The 15,690-nt window shown below is 41.1% G+C and overlaps 1 pseudogene; it reads left to right on the top strand.

Moving 5' to 3' along the window:
- The first annotated feature begins 1,944 nt into the window (after positions 1–1,944).
- On the top strand, positions 1,945–15,045 carry LOC125112074 (rho GTPase-activating protein 21-like; annotated as a pseudogene).
- Positions 15,046–15,690: the final 645 nt, after the last annotated feature.

Here is a 15,690-nt window from a genome sequence, read left to right as displayed (position 1 = left end):
GTGTGGTTGGGGCACCCAGTCGTGGGACACCTGGGGAAGTAAGGGTGGCACCTGATCATCAGGCCCTTAGTGGTGGCAGTGGCAAGGCATGCACATACTAGGGAGGTGGGGATGATGGACAGTCATTGTCCAAAGGATCCTTGGCAGTGGTGGTGGTATCAAGCTGCTGCATGAACTCTCGTGGAGGTGGTGGATGGGGTCCAGTTGCACAGCCTCCACTGCAGCTGCAACCCTTGGGAGGTGGGAGTGGTAGAGGGTGCTTGGTCATGGGACCCTCAGTGGTGGAAGGCCACACTCACCTCTAAAGTGTGTGATGGCTGTGGGCCCCTCTCCCCCAAAGCCTGTTCAAGAGATGCACTGCTGCCTGTGAGCCTGTGCACATGCATAGAGAATGAAGTTCCTATGATGCTTGTGCCCCCCCCCCCCTTTGCACTCGCCAACAATGGTGCCACGCTTCTCTGACAAGCCCAGGCCTCAGCTGTGGCATGCCACTCCCTAGCCCTGTCAGGCTGATTCCAGGCATCCAGCTGCAATCCTCTCCTGAGCCTCAGCATTAGACCCTGCTCAAGTATCTCAGCCTGGGGTGCTCTGGACAGCAGCACTGACCATCTTTGCAGCTCTCTCTATGCTTTACCTTCCTCAGACTGGCTGTTTAATTTTTCTCCTAGACTTTGGGAATCCCCTCTATCCCAATTGATCTCTCCACCAGTCATGCGGACTCTCAGTGTGTGGAATCCTTTCCTCTTTCACAGCTCCCTCCCAGGATTGCTGGTCCCATCTTCATTCTTTTTTCTCTCTTCTCTCTTTTTCCCCTTTTATCCTACCCATTTAGGTGGAGGTTTTCTTGCCCTTTTAGAACTCTGAGGGGTTTTTTTTGGCCAGCATTCAGCAGATGTTCTGTGAGAATCATTCTACATGTCAATTGTTTTGGTTTTATTTGTGGAAGAGGATGAGCTCCAAGTCCTACTCCTCTGCCCCTCTGCTGTCTTGATCCATTTTGGCTGATGGGATTTTAAAAAAAATCAAGAGCCCTCTATACATTTCTTACATGAGACTGACTTCAGAGTGAAAGACACACACAGATTGAGTATGAGGGGATGGGAAAAGATACTCTATGTAAATGGAAATCAAAAGAAGGCTTAGATAGCAATGTTCATATTAGACAAAGTAGACTTTAAAACAGCCTATAGTAAAATATAATTAATAAGACTTTAGCCTGAATTATCAAGAAAAAGAGTTGATCCAAATAAAAGCAATAAGAATTGAAATAGAAATTAGAACTGAATCCCAGAAATACAAATGATTATAATACTAAATTTTATTGTATTCTTGTATACAATTGTATTATTGTATAATTGTTATTGTATTCTTTAGCTCTGTTTGTTTCTTTGTTTTCTGTGTCTTTGTTGAACTTTGTACTCTTCCACCATTCTTCTCCTGAGTTCCTTAAGCATCTTTATGATCATTACTCTTAACTCTATTGGATAGATTCTTATGTACACTTCATTTAGTTCTTTTTCTGAAGTTTTATTTTGTTCCTTTGTTTAGAAAATATTCCTCATCTCCTAATTTTGCCTAATTTTCTATGTGTTCAGTAGGTTGGTTACATTTCCTACACTTGGAGAAGTGACCTATGTATGTCTGGTGCCCAAAAGCATACACCTCTCTGGTTACCAGACCTGGATGATCTAAGGTACCCATTATGTGGGCTCAATGGGCTCTTCCCTTGTGGCACAGCTGACTATTGAGGCTGTGGTGGTAGGTAGGGCTGACCAGCAGCCCAGTTGACTACCTTGCCATCCAGCAGGCCTGGTGGCTACCAGCCCACTGGGGGGTCAGGAAGGCTTCCTGTATTCTTTGCTACATGTCCTTGGTAGGAGGTTGCTGGCACAATGTTGTATTAGTAAGCCACTGGCACTAACAGGCTACAGGGAGGACTCAAAAATGGAGCTTGCCAGTACTATTGTCATCTCCATTGAACATTCTCCCCCAGATGGCTGCCATTGGCATGTCTTTCCCCCAGGAGAGTCCCACTTGCCTCTTGCCTCTTTGAGAGGCTCTCCAGCATCGGAAAATGGTCTGATCCAGGCTCTTCTCAACCTGCTCCCTCTGTGCGGGGACTCAGAGTGGGTGAGGGTTTGAATGTGCCCTTGAAGAGTGAAGTCTGTGTTTCTTATAGCCCTCTAGCTCTCCTGAGCAGAAGAATCACTAGGTTTCAAAGCCAGACTTTCTAGGGGGTTCATCGTCCTGCTTCAGGGATGTGAACCCCCTGCTTTTTGGGAAGAACCTCTGCAATTGTGATATTCCTCCCATTTTTGTGGGTCACTGGCCCAGGGTAGTGAGTCCTGACTATTCTGCATCTCTTCCCCTTCTACCCATCTTTTTGCGGCTCCTTCTTTATGTCTTTAGGTGTGGTAAATCTTTTCTGCTAATCTTCAGGTCATTCTCATAGGTCGTTATTCTATAAATTGTAATTCTGGTCTGTCTGTGGAAGGAGGTGCAGTGCGTTCAGGGTCTTCTCACTCCACTATCAGGGCCATCTCTAACCCTGAATTATTTTATCTTTAAAGAAAACTTTGTTCCCATTGTGGCTCAGCAGAAACAAACACTGTTAGTATCCATGAGGATACAGGTTCAATCCCTGGCCCTGTTCAGTGGGTTAAGGATCTGGCATTCCCTCAAGCTGCAGTGTAGGTCGAAGATGCGGCTCAGATCTGGCATTGCTATGGCTGTGGTGTAGGCCAGCAGCTTTAGCTCTGATTCATCCCCTAGCCTTGGAACCTCCATATGCTGCTCCTTCAGCCCTTAAAAAAAAAAAAAAAACCCAAAACGCAAAACCCAAAAAAACTTCTAAAATGTACCATGCTCTTGCCTGCTTTCTTAAATAAAGATGAATGCAATTAAACCTTAAAAAAAAAGAAAACCTCATTTCTTGTTTTATCTGATATGCAAAACAACTCATTTTCAGTTGGGGAAGCTGAGGCTTGGAAAAAAGTAAATTTATTAAGGCCTTACAGCTGGAACATGGCAGGGATGCTTGTGGAACTATGTCTTCCTAAAGTATCACACGTACTATCTTTATTAGTTGTTCTCAACCCATCTTACACAACTGACTCACTCCTGGTACTTCTCTAAAATACACATGCCTGGGTTTCACCCAGACTTTTGGAGTCAGAATTCCAGTGGGATAGTTTTGGTTCTCCAAGGACATTTGGGAGATGAGAAAAAAGAGTTCTCTTTGGGCTGTGTTAGTGGTTGAGATTTGAGCTGGTGATGGGTAGAATGTCTGTGGGCATTACCTAATGCTGACCTCCAGCAGGGCTTCATTGGGTGCCTGGGGAGATGCATAAATGATTGCAAGAAGCTATAACTGACAGCCTGTGATAGGTGGTGCTGAATTGCAGAATTCCATGTGGGAAGCCTGGTTCCTGTGGTTAGGATATGGAAACTTTGGTTTGTTCTAAGAAGTCCTGCACCATTTAGCTTGGAATCTTTTTCTGGCTACATTTTCACAACCAAAGTGGAATTCTCTAAGCTTGGGAAGAGTTTGACAAAGTTGCTTTAAAAACTGGACTATGTCAGTGTTTATCTCTCCAAATTTGCAGCTTTTTACTGCCTTGAGCTCAGATTAGTTCAGCTGAACCAATGAGAGGGGCTTCTTAAAAATGAATCTTAAAAAAAATGAATATTATTAATGATTTTTGCTGGAACTTGTATGGCTGTACTTTAACCTAGAATTTTACAGTGTCAGCTTTATTTCTTTTCTTTTTTTTTTGTTTGTTTGTTTTTTTTGCTATTTCTTTCGGCCGCTCCCGCGGCATATGGAGGTTCCCAGGCTAGGGGTCTAATCGGAGCTGTAGCCATTGGCCTACGCCAGAGCCACAGCAACGCGGGATCCGAGCCACGCCTGCAACCTACACCACAGCTCACGGCAACGCTGGATCCTTAACCCACTGAGCAAGGGGGGGGGACCGAACCCGCAACCTCCTGGTTCCTAGTTGGATTCGTTAACCACTGCGCCTAAAACTAACACAACACTGTAAGTGTTCCATTGCATATATGCACCATATCTGCTTTATCCATTCATCCACTGATGGACTTTTAGGTTGCTTCCATGTCTTGGCTATTGTGAATAGTGTTGCTATAACATATAAACATTGAGGTGAATGTATCTTTTCAAATTTGAGTTTTTGTCCTTTATGAATATATTCTCAGGAGTGTTCTTTTGTGCTCTTAATATTATATTTGATAGATTCATGACATGGTGATTTTGATAGAATTTAGAAAAAAATTTATAAATTATTTTCTTTCTATTGCTGTCTGTTCAGTTTTTAAAATCTTTACCTATTCTGTGGTATGAAGTCTTTCTCCTAATAGAATTTTTTATGTATACATGATTGTATTATCCATAAATTGTTATAGTTTTGTTTCTTCCTTTTTAATCCTTCTTCTTTTACTTTCCTAATTGTACTGGCTAATACCTTCACCATTATGATGAATAAAAGTGAAGTAGGGCATAAAATTATCTTATTTCTAATATTAGAGGAAAAAATTCTACATGTCATCATTTTCTTTGTTTTTGGTAGTTGGCTTTCATTAGATGAAGTAAATTCCGTTGTAATCCTAGTTTGTTAAGAAGTGTTAATCACAGTTAGATGTCAAATTTTAGCAAATACTTGTCTGCATTAATTGAACTGGTTACATACTTTTCCCCTTTATTTTTTAATGGTAAATTACACTTTTTAAAAAAATTTTTTTGCGATATAGTAGATTTACAATGTGTGTTAATTTCTGCTGTACAGCAAAGTGATTCAGTTATACATATACACATATCCATTCCCATATAGGTTAACACAGAGTAGTGAGTAGATTTTCCTGTACTATACAGCAGGTTACTACTGACCACCCATTCCATATACCATAGTGTACATATTCCAGCCCCAAGCTTCCAGTCCTTCCTTTCCTCTCACCCTTCCCCTTTGGTAACCATATGTTTATACATTGGTCCCTTTTGCTTTATATATTATAACAGCACTATTCACAATAGCCAAGGCATGGAAACAACCTCAAAGTCCATCAGTGGATGAATGGATAAACTGTAACAATTTATGGTTATAGTTTGTTTTTGAAGTCTGTGAGTATACTTTTGTTCATAAATAAGTTCATTTGTATCATTTAAAAAAGATTCTACATATGTTATAGCATATGATGTTTATCTTTGTCTTTCTGACTTACTTCACTCAGTATGATCATCTCTAGTCCATCCATATTGCTGTAAATGGCATTACTTCATTCTTTTATGGCTGGGGAATATTCCATTATATATATATATATATGTACCACATCTTCCTTATCCACTCCTCTGTTGATGGACATTTAGGTTGCTTCCACGTCTTGGCTATTGTAAATAGTGCTTCAGTGACCATTGAGGCACATGTATCTTTTCCAATTATGGTTTTCTCTGGATATATGTCAAGGAGTGGGATTGCCAGATCATATGGTAGTTCTATATTTAGTTTTTTAGGAACCTCCATACTGTTATCCACAGTGGTTGCACCAATTTACATTCCCACCAATAGCGTAGGAGGATTCCCTTTTCTCCACACTCTCTCCAACATTTATTGTTTGTATACTTTTTGATAATGGCCATTCTGACTGATGTGAGGTGATACCTCACTGTAATTTTGATTTGCATTTCTCTAATAATTAGTGATGTTGAGCATCTTTTCATGTGTTTTTTGGCCATCTGTATGTACTCTTTGGAGAAGTGTCTATTTAGGTCTTCTGCCCATTTTTATTGTTTTTTTTTTTTATATTGAGCTGTATGAGCTATATCTATATTTTGGAAATTAAGCCCTCGTTGGTTACATTCTTTGCAAATATTTTGTCCCATTCTCTAGGTTGTCCTCTTGGTTTTTGTATGGTTTCCTTTGCTGTACAAAAGTTTTTAAGTTCAATTGGTTCTCATTTGTTTATTTTTATTACTCTATGGGGTGGATCCAAAAAGATATTGTTGCAATTTCTGTTAGAGTATTATGCCTATTTTTTCTTCTTAGAGTTTTATAGTATCTGGTATTACATTTATGTCTTTCATCCATTTTGAGTTTATTTTTGTGTATGGTGTTAGAGAGTATCCTAATTTCATTCTTTTACATGTAGCTGTTCAGTTCTCCCAGCACCACTTACTGAAGAGACTGTCTTTTCCCCATTGTATAGTCTTGCCTCCTTTGTCAAAGGTTGATTGACCATAGGTGTTTGGGTTTATTTCTGGGCTTTTTATCCAATTTCATTGATATATATTTCTTTTTTTGTGCCAGAACCATACTTTTTTGATGACTGTAGCTTTGTAGTTTTGTCTGAGGTCAGGGCGCCTGATTCCTCCAGCACCTTTTTTCTTTCTCAGGATTTATTTGGCTCTTTGGGATCTCTTGTGTTTCTATACAAATTTTAAAATATTTTGTTCTAGTTCTGTGAAGAATAATACCATTGTTAATTTGATAGGGATTGCATTGAATCTGTAGATTGCCTTGTGTAGTCTATCCATTTTGAGAATATTGATTCTTCCGTCTAGGAACATAGTATATCTTTTCATCTATTTTTTTGTCATCTTTTAATTCTTTCATCAATGTCTTACAGTTTTCAGAGTACAGGTCTTTTGCCTATAGTTACTTTTTAAAAAAAAATTGAGATGTAATTGAAATACCACACCATTCAATATCTCAAAGTATTCAATTCAGTGTATATTCAATCTAGTGTATAACAAGTTTGTAAAACCATCACAACTATATAATTCCAGTATATTCCAGTATATTTTCACCATACAACGTACAGCCTTTGGTGACTGGTTTCTTTTGCTTAGCATAATGTGTTTTTAAGTTTTATCCATGGTGTACCATGAATCTGGATTTCTTTTTTTAATGATCAAGTAACATTCCATTGTATGACTATACCACATTTGATTTATTCATTCATCAGTTGAGGGACATTTTGATTTCTACTTATTGACTCTTTTGAATAATGCTGCTATGAAGAATTAACTTGATTAAAAAACTTACATGTTTTTGTATAGACACAGTTTCCATCAGATTCCTTTAGACTCATATCCTAGCCACCAAAATAAATTTGCTAGCAACAGCGGTAGTCCCATGGTACCAATATTTGTGGTATATAGGATCACCAGCATCCTGAGTTTGCCTTATTTTCTTTGTTGTATCTTCCCTCAATCCCAAGTCCAGAGTATATCTGTAGTAGGAGTTTATAAAATTTAGTTGGCAGAAAGCTGTGACAAAGATCATTGTTTATTCCTCTGGGCTTTTGTTAATTCTGTTTCTTTCTGGAATACCCTTCCTCATGTCTGCCAGACCAACTCCTGTCTATCCTTCATGAGTTCTTTTAGGTATTATCCTCTCTGGAAATGTGATTTATTGTCTGCCTTTATCTCTAGACTGAGTAGGCTTCATTGACCTGTTTGACAGATTGAAGATTTGAGCTCAGAGAAAGAAAGGGAGTTTACCAGGGTCCTGAAGTAAGTTAATGGCAAGAATAATACTGGATACAGCCTCCTCTGACTCCTAGTCCAGGATATATATCTTTTTTTTTTTTTATTTTATGAACCAGAATCATTTGTACTATCATCATTTTGCTACAGTTTTTAGGGTTGTAAAATAAAAAATGAAAGACAGCAATATTCCAGATGGACGAGCTAGGCAAGATATGTTTCTTCTAATTTCCTGACCTCGGTCTTCTTAGCTGTAAAATGGGGATAATCCATGCTGTTCAGTTCCTGGAGTTTTTTTGAGGAGACTGTTAGACAGTGACTGTGAATGGGCTTTGTGAAGGGCTATACACATGAGAGGGAGGAGATTTTTACTTCTAGGAAGTTATTTATAGAGTGTCAGATGGCTCTGTGATTGCATGGCTTCTCCAGTTCTCTCCTGCTTTCCTTCCCCAGGTACCCGGTTTTCTTCTGGTGGTTCCCAGCTAATAAGTACTCAGCCTAAATTGCACAACACTCATGATAAGTCCTGGCAGCTAGGCTTCCTTTCCTTCCATAATTCCCTCCTCTTCCATTTCAGCCGAACTCTTCCTCTTATTATTCCCCATTAATCTTTGTTAAACTGTTATTTCAACCAGTAGTTGCCTCTAGTTAAATTGGTCAGTAGATATCAGGGGATATCACAAAGAATAAAAATCTTGATCAGGTAAACTGAGTATTGCAGCCCCTGCTCTATGGGACTGGCCTCTTTCCTTGGAGAGTAACATAGTCTCTTAGGCAGCTTCTTAATATTTTCTGGAGTGTCCCTAGACTAAGCTCTGTATCGGGTCGTACTTGAGATTCAGAAAAGTAATGAACATAATTAGAAGCTATGATTGTGGGCCATGATTTTGGCCCTCAAAAAGCTTACATTTTAGGTAAGGAGGTAGGCCTTAAAAACCTCAAAAATCATACAAGACAAGAAATGAGTAAATGCATGGTGATTTGGCAGTTTCAGTGCCTAGGTAATTCACAGAGAGAGGAGAAATCAAGAACTTGAACAAGTCTTTAAATGGTGGCTGAGAGTTTAAAAGGGAGGATGAGAAGAAGAACATTCTAAGCAAGGAGAAGAAAAAGTAAGCAAAAACTTGAAAGCGGGAATCTGGGAGATTTATGCAAAGGTTATAGAGTGAAAAGTGGTCCATGGAAGCGAAGCCAACTTCAGTGTTACCCTGTACGTTCATTCATGAGTTAAATGATTTCATTTCCCCAGGGTTCCTTTTTATACACTTCTCATCCTCTGAGCCATTCTCTTTCGTTACTAAAGTTCCTGTGTATTTATTTGTACTTGACACTTCATGCCAATGATGCTATGTTGTATAGTATAGTATTAACATAATATAAATAAAATATGAAAATATAAGGCAAATAAATATAAAACAAAAATCTAAAAAAACCCATAGAAATAACATAATTGTTCTTTCCTAAAAATCACTTAAGTACCAGATCAGAGGATATTTAGAAACAGAAAGTAATTCCAAAGCCCTGCCACATGTCTCATGCACTCTAGCTATGAGTAAGACAGATGGGCTTATGTCATAAATGACTGCTTAATTTGGGCCCTGGTATACCCTTAGCCTTCCCTTTCTCAAAGCAGCTGTTTCTGGAAGGGAAACGTCCATGTGTATAAATAGTTTGAAGCCTAGCAACTGGGACATGGACAAATGGTTCTCATTAAGATACTGAGGAAAGAACCTTTGGAATGAGACCTGAGTTCAAATACCAACTCTGACTAGCTATGTGAGCTTGAGAAAATTATTTAACTGCTTTTTAGTTTTTTTCTCTGCAGAATTACAGTAGTAGTAGTATATCCCCTAGGATTTTAAGAATTAAAGAAAATAATTGTGTTATGATATCTTATACATGGTAAGTTCTTATTTAATGTTATTTCTTCTCCTCATTATACCAAAGTATGTTTTCTTGACTTAACTTGAATCTTTCAGGGAGACAAAGTAGTATAATGTAAAGAGCCTTGGCTCTGATGCCAGAGATTTTGAATTTCAGTTACTTCAGTAATTATAGGCAAGTCCATGCTTCAATTTCCTAATCTCCGTGTGAAAATTGACCCTCAGGATTGTGTTGAGTATAAGAGATGATGTGTATGAAGTACCTGTTAAAACTGTATGATGCTGTGTTAGAAAGAATTGTAGCTACAGAGCTTAGAGAATGCTGATCTTTCTGTTTTCATAGACGTATGGAATGTAGAAGTTAGAAGGGTGGGTGCTTCAAGTCATCTAGTAGGTGGGCCAGGAAGGTAGAGGAAGACCCTGAGCTCACCTCCTCCCAGCAGCACATCAAAATTACAACTGTTTACAGTGCGTCCATGGGAACTCTTTGAAGACTCACAGAAAAAACTTTCCAGAACTAAGGAGAAAAAGAGGGACGCACAAGATGGGAATCAGACATCCAGGTTCAGGAGGCACAGAGGGTCCCAGACAAGATGAACTCAGATAAGTTCGCACCAAGACACATTATAATTAAAATGGCCCCCCCAAAATTCTAAAAACAGTAAGAGAAAAGCAGGTAGTTATGTATAAGGGAACTCCCAAAGACTCCAAACTGAATTTCAGTAGAAACTTTGCAGGCCAGAAGGGAGTGGCACTATATATTCAAAAATGATAAAATGAAAAAAACCACAATCAAGAATACTCCACCTGTCAAGGCTTTTATTCTGACTTAAAGGAGAATTCAATAGTTTTACAGATGAGACAACTAAAAGTTCAGTACCACTAAACCAGCTTTACAAGAAGTGTTTAAATTCTCTAAGTGGAAAAAAGACCATAACTGGAAATATGAAAATTAAAAAAGAACAAAGTATCACCTGCAAAGGCAAACATACAGTAAAGGTAATAGGCCAACCACGTATAAAGCTGGTAGGAAGATTAAGGACAGAAGTAGTAAAATCAAATATATGTGCAATAAGAGGTTAAACAACACACAAAACCAAAGGAGTAAAATAAGATGTCAAAAAATTGAAGTGGGAGTGGGGGTAAATGCAGACTCGTTAGGATACATTTGAACTTAAGAGATGATCACCCTAAGATAACACCACACACACACACACACACACACACACACACTGTTATATAAGAACCTCAAAGTAGCTACAATTCAAAAATCTATTATAGGAGACACACAAAAAGGAGAAAGGAATCCATACATAATACAAAATATAATTGTCAAATCACGGAGGAAGTGACCAAAGAAGAAAGGAATAAAAAAAAAACAGAAAACAATGAATGGAATGTCAACAAGTACACTATGCTGTACAGCAGAAATTGACACAACACTGTAAATCAACTATAATAAAAAATAAAATATGCTCACCAGATGTAGAGAAAAATATAAATGGACCAAATGTTCAAATGAAAAAAAAGTGGCTTAATGGATTCTTAAAAACCCCATATAAAAAACTGACTGTACACCTAAAGATACAAACTAAAGTGAGATGATGGAAAAAATGCATACAAACGGAAACAACAACAACAGCAAAACAGAGGTAGCAACATGCATAATACAAAGTTGACTTTAAAATGCAGACTTTATACAGAATGGAAATACAAGTGCTTCCATCACCACCAGATGTGGGCAAGTCAAACACAGCAGTGTGTGTCTGCAATGAAAGTGTAAGGACTGTCATTGTCTCTTCTGAGAAGGTTGTAGATTTGTTACCCAACAGAAACAACCACACAGTTCCCTCCCACAGAACTGAAGAAGTGTGGTATGGCAGGAATGAGCAGACCCCTTTAAAGGTGGTGCCAAGAACCACATCACCACCAGCATCCGTTCCCACTGCCCATCTGATCCATCAGACAGAGGTCATTGGAACCTTCTGGAATTTTACTTAAATCTGGCAATTACAGTGGACACTCAGAAGGGCTGTCCAGCAGTAGATCTCCAGCTCCTCCTGTCTCTGTTAATTACTGTTCTCTAAACTCCCATCAGCACATAGACTGGAAAAACTATGAAATGTACAGAGAGTATATTCATAACAAGCCTGTTACCAGAGAAGTCCATACGAAAAGGGTGGAGGAAAGGAAGGCTTCAAGTATAAGTCCCCCTGGTGACTCCTTGGCTTCCATCCCATTTATAGATGAACCAACTAGTCCCAGCATTGATTATGATATTTCACACATCCCTGCTTCTGCTGTCATCTCTGCCTCTACCTCTCAGGTACTCTCCATAGCAACAGTCCCTTCCAGTCTCACAACTTCAGCTCCTTTAATTCGACACCAGCTCTCCCATGACTGGGAATCTGTTGGACCTCCCAGCCTGGATGCCCAGCCCAGCTCAAAGACAGAATGATCAAAATCATACAACAACGGCCTGGATGATTACAGAGAAGATGCAAAACTGTCTTTAGATCCAACCTGAAGGGGATCAAGATCATGCACAGCCAAAAGTCATCAGAAGACTCTGGATCCAGGAAAGAGTCTTCCTTAGAGGTTTTCAGTGATGCTGCCAAGTAAGGGTGGCTTCATTTCAGACCACTTGTCACCAGTAAGGGCAAATCTACAACCTTCTCAGAAGGTACTGTGTCAGTCCTCACACTTCCAATAAGGGCAAGTGAGTTGGTGGGAGTATTTGGCCATGGAAGCAGATGTATGTTGTACTGCGGGGCCATTCTCTGTACCTGTACAAAGATAAATGGGAGCATACGGCTTCCTCCAAAGAGGGACAGCCCATCATGGTTGATGCTTGCTTGATAGACGTCTCTTACAGCAAGACCAAGAGGGAAAGCATGTTCCGACTCACCATGTCCAACTGTGAATGCCTGTTTCAGGCTGAAGACCGGAACGACATGTTAGCCTGGATCAAGACCATCCAGGAGAGCAGCACCTTAAACGAGGAGGACACCAGAGTTATGAACAGGGATCTAATCAGTCGAAGAATAAAAGAATACAACAGTCTGATGAGCAGCAAAGCAGAGCCATTGCCAAAGACCCCTCGCCAGAGTCTCAGCATCCGACAGACTCTGCTTGGTGCTAAAGCAGAGCCTTGGACTCAAAGTCCAGCTCTCCCAAGGAAGATTCAGAAAGGAAGCTTCTCACTAAAGACAACACCAGTCCTCCCAAAGACAAAGGCACATGGAGAAAAGGCATTCCAAGTATTATGAGGAAGACATTTGAAAAAAAAGCCTACTGCTATGGGAACATTCAGAGTCAGACTGGATGACGGCCTACCAGCTCATACTAATAGGTATATTCCATGAATAGTTGATGTATGTGGCAAATTAGTTGAAGAAAGAGGTCTTGAGTATACAGGTATTTACAGAGTTCCCGGGAATAATGGAGGCATCTCCAGTATGCCAGAGGAACTCAACAAGGGAATGGCTGATATCGATATCCAAGATGGCAAATGCAAGATTTGAATGTAATCGTTTACTGAAATCCTTCTTCAGAAAACTCCCTGAACCTCTCTTCACAAAGGATAAATATGCCAACTTCATTGAAGCCAGTTGTAAAGATCCTCTAGGTGGTCTGAAAACACCGAAAAGACCGATTCACAATTTGCCTGAACATCATTACAAGACACTCAAGTTTCCTTCGGCTCATCTGAAGACAGTGATAGAAAATTCAGAAAAAAATAAGATGGAACCAAGAAACCTCGCCATGGTATTTGGCCCGACTCTCATGAGAACATCTGAGAATAACATGACACACATGGCCACTCACATGCCGGACGAGTACAAGATCATGGAGACACTTAGCCAGCACCATGACTAGTTTTTCACGGAAGAAGGTGCTGAAGAACCTCTTGCAACAGCGCAGGAGGAAAGCACAGTAGACTCCCAGCCAGTGCCCAACATAGATCATTTACCAACATTGGAAGGACAGGAGTGCCCCCTGGAGATGGATCAGATTCAGCTACTAGTGACTCCGCAAAACCTAAGGGTTCTTGGGGATTTAGAAAAGATTAGTATAGCAGGGACCTGCTTGTATCCTCTATCTTCACAGCCGCCAGGCGCAAGAGGAAAAAGCCAAAAGAGAAAGCCCGACCCAGCAGCTCAGAGGATGAACTGGGCAATGTATTTCTTAAAGAAAACGCAGAACAGTGTCCCAACGACATTAAAGAAGAGTCCAAAAAAGAGAGCGAGACAGTGGGCAGAAAGCAAAGGGTCGTCACTTCCGAAGAGACTAACACCAGGAAGGACACCAGCGCCGCTAAAGAGGGTCAGACCGCTGGGCGGGGAGAGAGCGCGCCAGCCGGGGAGCCCTCGGCCCCGTCCTGCTCAAAGTCACCCACTCCCAGCCGAAGCCTCGCGGTCCTGAGGGAGAGCCCCAAGCCCTTCGTGGCATCAAAGCCCTCCCTCTTTGAAGAGACGGAGTCCGATGATGGCACTTTGCTTAGCACTTGTGCCCAGGCTTCCACGAAGAAATCCACCAGCCCCGACGCGAAACCCAGCGAGTCCTTGGCCACCGTCACCGTCATCACCTCCGATGATGCCACGACGTCGCCCGTGCCCTGCTGGTCCAGCCTGGACTCCAGCTGGCTGAGCCCCGAGGTGCAGTCGGTGCCGAGCGTAGGGGGGACGAAGCCGACGACCAGAGGAGTGAGCTAGTCAGCGAGGGGCGGCCTGTGGAGACGGACAACGAGAGCGATTTCCCGGTTTTCCCCGCGGCTCTGACCCGGGAGAGGCGTTTGCGAGGAAAGCTGCAAGAAGCCGCCAAGACAAGCTGGAGAAACTCCGAAGGCAGTGAAGTCAGTTGTACCGAGGGAAGTTTAACACCGAGTTTAGGGAGCCGGAGGCAGCTCTGCAGTTCCTAATGTGATACCCTGTCCAGGAAGAAATCGGCTTGATTCAAGTCAGCGGGAGTCTGGGAGATGCCAAGAATGAGAAGGAAACCCCTTCCATCGCCGAAGTGTTTGATGTTAGGAAAGAAGGAAAATCAACAGGGAGTTTGCTGACACCCCCAAACCAGAAGAGAACGCGAGAAACAGGAACCCACCTGGAAAAGGAAAATAGCTGATCGGTTAAAATTGAGGCCCAAAGCACCAGCAGATGACATGTTTGGGGGAGGCAATCAAAAACCCAACGCGGATCCTGCCAAAAGGAAAAACATCAGACTGAGACACACACTAGGAGGGCACAGAGATGCTGCCGAAATCAGTGTTTTGAATTTTTGGACAGCGCAGGAACAGAGGGGAGAGAGAAGGCAAACTTTCAGCTGTGAATCGGTTGAAGCCCCAGTGCTCAGCCCAGGACCTGTCCATCTTGGACTGGCTCGCCAGGGAGCGCTCGCGCACCAGTGCATCCGACCCTAGGGACCCGCAGCCCCAGAGCATTGGCCCACCCACCTCTGTCCTTTCAGCCCCACGCACATGGTCCTCCCAACATCTTGGCTTCAACTGACAGGCGCCTTCTTTCCACACTGCCTTAGTCACCTGACCAAATAAATGGAGGAAGCTTCCAGAACACAAGCCACCGTGCTGGTTCTCCAGCGACTGCCCAACCTCATAAACTGTCCGAAACCCCAGGCACTAGAGCACAGTTCCATCCCTGTCTTTAAAATGGGGGTACTTACGCTCTAGCAAATACAAGCTACTGTTTACATATCCTAGTAACCCTATAAATATTTTCTTGTACCAGAATTGTTATTATGTAGCCTGCATTTGGGCTGGTTTCATCATTTTGCATTGTGAAATAGCTTTACAGTGCATTAGGACAGCCAGAGGAACAAATATTATATCTGTATATATTTAAAAATATATTGGATAGTTGTATACAAATGAGCAAAGCATTTGTTGCAACTCACTGCATAGAGTACACCCAAGATTACCAGAGAAAATAGCTGGCATTAGTATGCAGCAAATCTGTTCTTTTGGTCTCATCACTAACAAAAGTGCCTCATCATAAAATTACACATTTGGTCTTTTTTTTGGTAAAATTTTATTTTTTGAAGTATAATTGACTTACAATGTTGTATTAATTTCTGCTGTACAGCACAGTGATTCAGTTATATATATGTATACATATATACATATATATACGCATTATTTTAATACTCTTTTTCATGATGGCTTTTCACAAGGTATTGAATATATGGCGTTTTTTTAGGGTGCCATATTGTTAAAAATTAGACAACTTACACTGAGTCAACAAATGTGTTTTATTGGTAACAAATTTCATTACATTTACCAGTTTTAACACAGGT

Source organism: Phacochoerus africanus, chromosome 11, assembly GCF_016906955.1.
Source record: "Phacochoerus africanus isolate WHEZ1 chromosome 11, ROS_Pafr_v1, whole genome shotgun sequence".
Taxonomy (NCBI): domain Eukaryota; kingdom Metazoa; phylum Chordata; class Mammalia; order Artiodactyla; family Suidae; genus Phacochoerus; species Phacochoerus africanus.
Note: the sequence above shows the minus strand (reverse complement) of the source record. Positions and strands in the feature narration are given on the sequence as shown.